Source organism: Malania oleifera, chromosome 9, assembly GCF_029873635.1.
Source record: "Malania oleifera isolate guangnan ecotype guangnan chromosome 9, ASM2987363v1, whole genome shotgun sequence".
Classification (NCBI taxonomy): Eukaryota; Viridiplantae; Streptophyta; class Magnoliopsida; order Santalales; family Ximeniaceae; genus Malania; species Malania oleifera.
In genome coordinates, this window is record NC_080425.1 from 87,334,198 (window position 1) to 87,340,874 (window position 6,677).

Genomic DNA, 6,677 nt, shown 5'->3' on the forward strand with positions numbered 1-6,677 from the left:
GAGTACTATCGTTTATCATTTTCGTTCATACATTACTTGCAGGGATTTAATCTGTACTATTTTTTGGGGGTCAGTTGTGAGGTGTATTAGCTAGGGCCAAGTTAGACAGCGTGGATTGTCAATTTCGCTTTCCAAACGCCATGCGGATAGTTTGCATTTCAAGTATAGCTAGATAAATCCATTTATCCCAAGCCAATTATGGTAATAGATTCATAATCTAAAGAAAACTGAACTTGAACCATGCACGCTCCTGAGCTCTCCTGCATTTGCCTTTTGGCAGTGGTCAAATTTATACGACCATAGTTGGTTCCTTATGGCAGGGTTGAGTAAGTTTGACAGCCTGAGTCCACGCTACTAACCGACTGCCACACATAAGAAACAACCCTCTTATATGAAGCAAATTTGCCTCCACTAAAAAGTGCACAGCAACTTCAAACAGCGATACATCCACCAATAATTGAGAAGATGTTAGAGCTGGAGCCAGAAGACAGCTAGGAGCTGGAGTTGAGTTGGAGACACGGTCCATTCATGGAGTTGAGTTTGAAAATGCGTTACAATTAATCTCACGTGGTGAAATTAATCCCATGATTGAAACTTCTCATGTTTTGATTCATTATGTTTAAATTGTAATTAAATTGTGATTGAAATATTAATCCTATAAATAGAGGGCTGAGGAATGACACAGTACAGCAGTGAAAAGCTCATAGAGCAGAGAGTGAGAAGCTCAGAGAGAGTAGAGAGGAAGAAGGGAGGAAGAGAGAGAGAGAGAGAGAGAGAGAGAGAGAGAGAGAGAGAGATAGAGAGAGAGAATTGTAATTTTTCTGGCGAAATAGTGAATATTTGGTGTGTGCTTCGTGGACACAGGTCGTTATTGACTGAACTACGTTAAAATTCTGGTATCACATTGATCTGGTTGCTCACAGTTTCCTAACAAGTGGCATCAGAGCCTGATTGGAGCAGAAAAACCAAATTAGAAGTGATCCCGAAAGCAGAGCTCTATCCAGTAGATTGAAACTGCGTTTTTAGGTCACCATCATATTCAGCTCGTCGAGACGAAGATAATGGTGCAAGCCGGAGCTCGAACGGAGTTCAGCCGAAGGCTCACGTGCCCTCACCCACCTTGCCGGAGCAAGACGCCTCGCCACGCGCTGGTAACCAGCTCCTTCACGCGCCGCACGCGTTGCACGCGTTGTCCTCGCCCGGTCAGCTTCGACCCGACCCATAAGGAACTCGACCCGACTCGGACGCTTACTCAGACCGGATCAACCCAAGATCCGGTCCCCGACTTGGATCCAACCTGCAGGCACAGACTCGGCCACGTTAGCATCGCTGAGTCAGCCACCGGCAGCAGGTGTGACACGTCAGCAGGGGTGCCACGTCAGTCGCCACGTCAGCAGGTGGGCCCACTGCCACGGCAGCTGCCGCATCATCGTGCCACGGCAGCACTGCCACGTCATCGTGCCACGTCAGCCGCCATGTTAGTAGAGTTGACAAAGTTTGACCAGGTTTGACCAAACTTTGACTGAGCTTTTCAGAGTTGTTTTAGGTCCGTTTTTCGAGTAACTTGAATTATTTCTAGGGTTTTCGATCGTTCTGGATCCAACCGCGCTATCCATTTGAGCTAATTCCATCTCTAGATCAGCGAATCAAGATGTTGAATGAAAAGAGCTCAAAAATTGAAATGTTCAACGGAAACAATTTCGATTTCTGGAAGATGCAGATAGAAAATTATTTATTTGGGAAGGAATTGCACTTACTGTTGAAGGGTAAGCCAATATCCATGAACGAGGACGAGTGGGAGTTGCTTGATCGAAAGCCCTCAGAGCCATCAGAATGATGTTGTCAAAATCTGTGGCGTTCAATATCAAGTATATAACTTCCACCAAGTCTCTGATGGATGCGCTCTCTAATATGTACAAGCAGCTTTCAGCCGCAAACAAGGTACATCTCATGAAAAAACTATTTACGATGAGCATGTCTGCAGGTGAAAGTTTCAGCAGGCATTTGAATAACTTCAATGAGTTGTCTGATCAACTCGCCTTAGTCGGGATAACGTTTGATAATGAGATTCGGGCCCTACTGATTCTTAGTCAGTTGCCTGAAAGTTGTAATGGTGTCGTTACTGTCATCAGTAGCTCTGCAGGAAAATCGAAGCTTGTTACGATAAGGTCGTCAGCATGATTTTGATGGAGGAAATCAGAATGCAGTCAAACCATGGCTCCACTTCGAGTTCAACTTTGAACATGGAGAGTCGAGACAGAGGAAACATGCATGGAAGATCAAACAACCGTGACAGATCTAGGCCCAGGCGGTCTAAATCTGGAAATTCCAGAGGTACGTAGGACACAGGTTCCTAGAGCACAAAAGTTATTGAGTGCTGGAACTGTGGAAAGACTGGTCATTACAAGAACCAATGCAGAAGTCAGAAGAAAGAATACGAAACGAGGGCAAAGACAGAAGCAAATATTGCTTTCGAGAATGATGAGATGTTGATATGCTCTTTGGAGAGCAAGCAGGAGTATTGGGTCTTAGAGTCCGGAGCCTCATTTCATACCACATGCTGCAGAGATTGCCTAGAGGAGTACACACCAGGTAATTTTGATAAGGTGTATCTTGACAACGATCAACCTTGCGATGTAACTGGCAAGGGAGTTGTGAAGATCAATATAAACGGGTCAATATAGAAGTTGAAGGATGTCAGATATATTCCAGACCTAAGAAAGAATTTGATCTCAGTTGATCAGCTGGCAGATGAGGGATACACGACGAAATTCATTGGCAATGAATGGAAAGTTTCAAAGGGTGTACTAACAATTGCGCGAGGTAAGAAAATCGGAACACTTTTTCTAACCTTCAATGCCTCCATGTTTATTTCAGTACAGATTGACATGTGTGAGGATTGTATAGTCGGGAAACAGAAGAGGGTTAGTTTCCAGATAAACACCCATGCCCTAAAGAAGAAGAGATTAGAAGTAGTTCACTTAGAATGTGTCGGGACACAACAGTAGAATGCCGAGAATCCTCAAGTGGAGGAATCAGTGGAGCAGATCGTCGCACCACCGTCTCCTACTCCAGCTCCGGAGCTTAGGAGATATACTCGGTCTCATGTATCAAACATAAGGTATATTGATTACTTACTTTCTACAGATGGAGGAGAACCCGAATGCTATGATGAAGCATGTCAGGTGGCAGATACGAAAAAGTGGGAGCTTGCGATGAAGGATGAGATGAAGTCCCTCACCTCCAACAGAAAGTGGGAACTAGTTGAGTTGCCCAAAGACCTTCACAACAAGTGGGTGTACAGAATCGAAGAGGAGCATGACAGCTCCAGAAGGTACAAGCCTTGGTTGGTAGTCAAAGACTTCGAGCAGAAGGAAGGGATTGACTATACTGGCATTTTTACACCAATTGTGAAGTGACAGTCATCAGATTAGTTCGCAGGAATCGAGCAGACAGGGAGATGGTAACTATTGAGAAGTTGAGTTGTGTTCAATTTCAGTTGCTCTTCATGCCTGAAGACATATTTTGAGCACATCATTTATTCATGATACTAGTTAAGGAGGCGTCTTTGTCTCCAAGTGGGAGATTATTAGAGCTGAAGCCAGAAGACAGTCAGGAGCTAGAGCTGAGTTGGAGACGTAGTCCATTCATGGAGCCGAGTTGGAAAACGCATTGCAATTAATCTCACGCGGTGAAATTAATCCCATGATTATAACTTCCCATGTTTTGATTCATTATGTTTAAATTGTTATTGGAATATTAGCCCTATAAATAGAGGGCTGAGGAATGACACAGTACAGCGGTGAAAAGCTCAAAGAGTAGAGAGTGAGAAGCTTAGAGAGAGCAAAGAGGAGAGAGAGAGAGAGAGAGAGAGAGAGAGAGAGAGAGAGAGAGAGAGAGAGAATTGTAATTTTTTCGACAATAGTGAATATTTGGTGTGTGTTCCGTGGACATAGGTCGTTATTGACCGAACTACGTTAAAATTCTGGTGTCACATTGATCTGGTTGCTCACAGGTTCCTAACAGAAGACCAGTTGACAGCCATAGGCTCTCGAGGAAACAAGGTAAGAGGATGATTTGGTTAGAATTAGCATGGCAATTGACCACTTCTTTGTTTTTGATCACAAGTAGATACATGAATGTTAAGCTTTGTTTCATAGGTAAGAATAGGATGAAATAAAATTGAATTGGTCTTAATGATTTTAAAAATTTGTCACATAATTTTTCATTTCATTTTACTCAATTCATTTCATTCTAATTTAATAAACATAGAGGTAGTTCGAGTAATTGAGGAGGGAGATGGGAGGAAGCAAGCAAAACATCGTTGCTCATCAGGTAGGGAGCTTGGGTCATTCTCTCATAGAAGTCATCACTATCTCATGTTTTGCAAGTTTGAAGTATCTAATGTGGAGGCATATGATAGATGCACAAACCCAATTGACCTCTTTGGATAAGTTCGAAGTTTTGATGTTGTTGCAAAGAGCTCATGATGCCATCATGTGTTGCACACACATTCATGACTAGTTGAATGGGCCAAGTAAGTATGGCGTTGGAGCCTTGAGCCCTCATCTACAAGCACATTTTAGGAGCTAACTTTAACTCTTCAACAATTACTTTGTCAATAGTATGCCAAAGGTGGAGGAATCAACTGAATATGAAGAAATTTCAAGAAAAACAAGAATTGTTCAGTCTTTCCAAAATACATTGAGAATGACGAAATTTGGAAGCTATATTTTTCCTTTTTGTTTTAAAATGAGGCTTCCCATTTGTGTGTATGCTTATTTGCATGGTAATGTCAAAATAATATAAATTGAAAGAATTACTAATTGTAGTTCTATTCATCCAAATTTTTGTGGCAAATTGAGAAATATATAGGGAGTAGTAAAAAAAAAATAATTCGTTATTTTTTCTCAACACCGGAGTAAACTTAAAAAATGAAGCTGACCGCAATTCTTGGTCTAAGTATTAAAAAAAAAAAAATCATTTGTCTTGAATTTTATGTCAAGCCAAATATAAATATAATAAAACTCTGATTTTGATTCTCATTTTCTTTTTGAACCAAATGGCACCTCATATATAGGTAGGTAAGATGGGGAAATAGAATTAGAGCCTATGCATATTGTAATTGAATATATCTTGAAAATAACTTCGGTAAGATGCAAGAATATTATATCACAATTTATAATCAAGGTAAATAATAACAACCACGCAATATGAGCAAGGGAAAGAGAAGCTTAACACGGCAATATTAACATGGTTCGGCACCAAGCCTATGTCCACGCTATGAGACCAACTCAAGGATTCTCCAAATCCACTATGTAACTCTCCTTCGCCGGTGGAGAAACCTTTACAATCCAGCTGCTTACAAAGAGTTACAACAAGGTACTCACCTAGAGTCACCTTACAAAGGCTCACAAAGAACCCAGCAATCCAACAAACTTGAAATAATGAGATACAATAACAAGAAGCCCCTTCAGAGTAGATACATAATCACCTCACACTATTCTCTCTTTGCAAATGATGTGTGAACAAGAGTAAAGAGTAAGAGAGCTTGAGAGCACAAATGAAAACCTAGAATGAATGCTCAATAAATGTTCTCAACAACCAAATTGCTTAACTACTTTGAAATAAATGCATAACACCCATTTTAAAGGCCAAAGGGACGAGCTATGCGTTGGAGAGCTGTTGGGCATTAATTGACAAAAGACAAATTGAAAACTAGACGTTTAAGCGCATTTAATGTAGTCTGCAGCTCGACATTCGTTGACGAGGTCACTTCTTCATCGACAAGTCCCATGCCAGTTTCGTCAACGAGACCCTATGTTTGTCGCCGAACCAGCTGTTCTGAATTTAGGTGACTCTCAATTTCTTCTTGTCGACGAGTACCCCGTGTACATCGACGAACCACTACATTGTCTTCGTTGCTGAATCCCCTATATTTGTTGACGAACTTGCTCTAAAATTTTAGGTGGTTTCGGTATCTTTTCGTCGACGAGTACCTTGTGTACGTCGACGAACCACTGCATTGTCTTTGTCGCCGAATCTCCTGTATTCGTTGACGAACCTACTCTGAACTTTTAGGTGGTCTCGGTATCTTTTCGTCGACGAGTACCTTGTGTACGTTGACGACGTAGCTTGTTACGTTCGTCAACGAATCCCCTGTATTCGTCGATGAACCCTTTACTTATATTGGTTCGAAAATTTTCAGACTTTGGTTTATGTTAAAGTAAAGATTTCATCTTGTTCATAAATAATGTTTAATCTATTTTAAGATGTCTTGGGTTAATAAAATATGTTTGAAAGTTGTTTAGACATCTTACGCAGTTTAATTGACTGGATATGCATGTGTAAGCCCAGTGTTTATGTTATAGCCTATCATGAACTAAATGCATATGCAGTTTGCCTATCTCTTGCTGATTACTTTTGAACAGCACCATACACAAAGGAATTACAATATCAACCTTCCTTACACACACACACACAACCCAAAGCTCGTGCTCGCAATGTAAGATCCATAAATGCTTTGGTTGAGTGGTTAAATTCCGGATATGTCATATATTGGACTTTATTGATGGTCATTTGCTCTTTGCCGGTTTGATACATGTTTAACCCTTATGCTTGCTTTGGAACTGTCCTGTGTATATGAACTAGACTAGAGGAAAAGTGTTAATAACCTT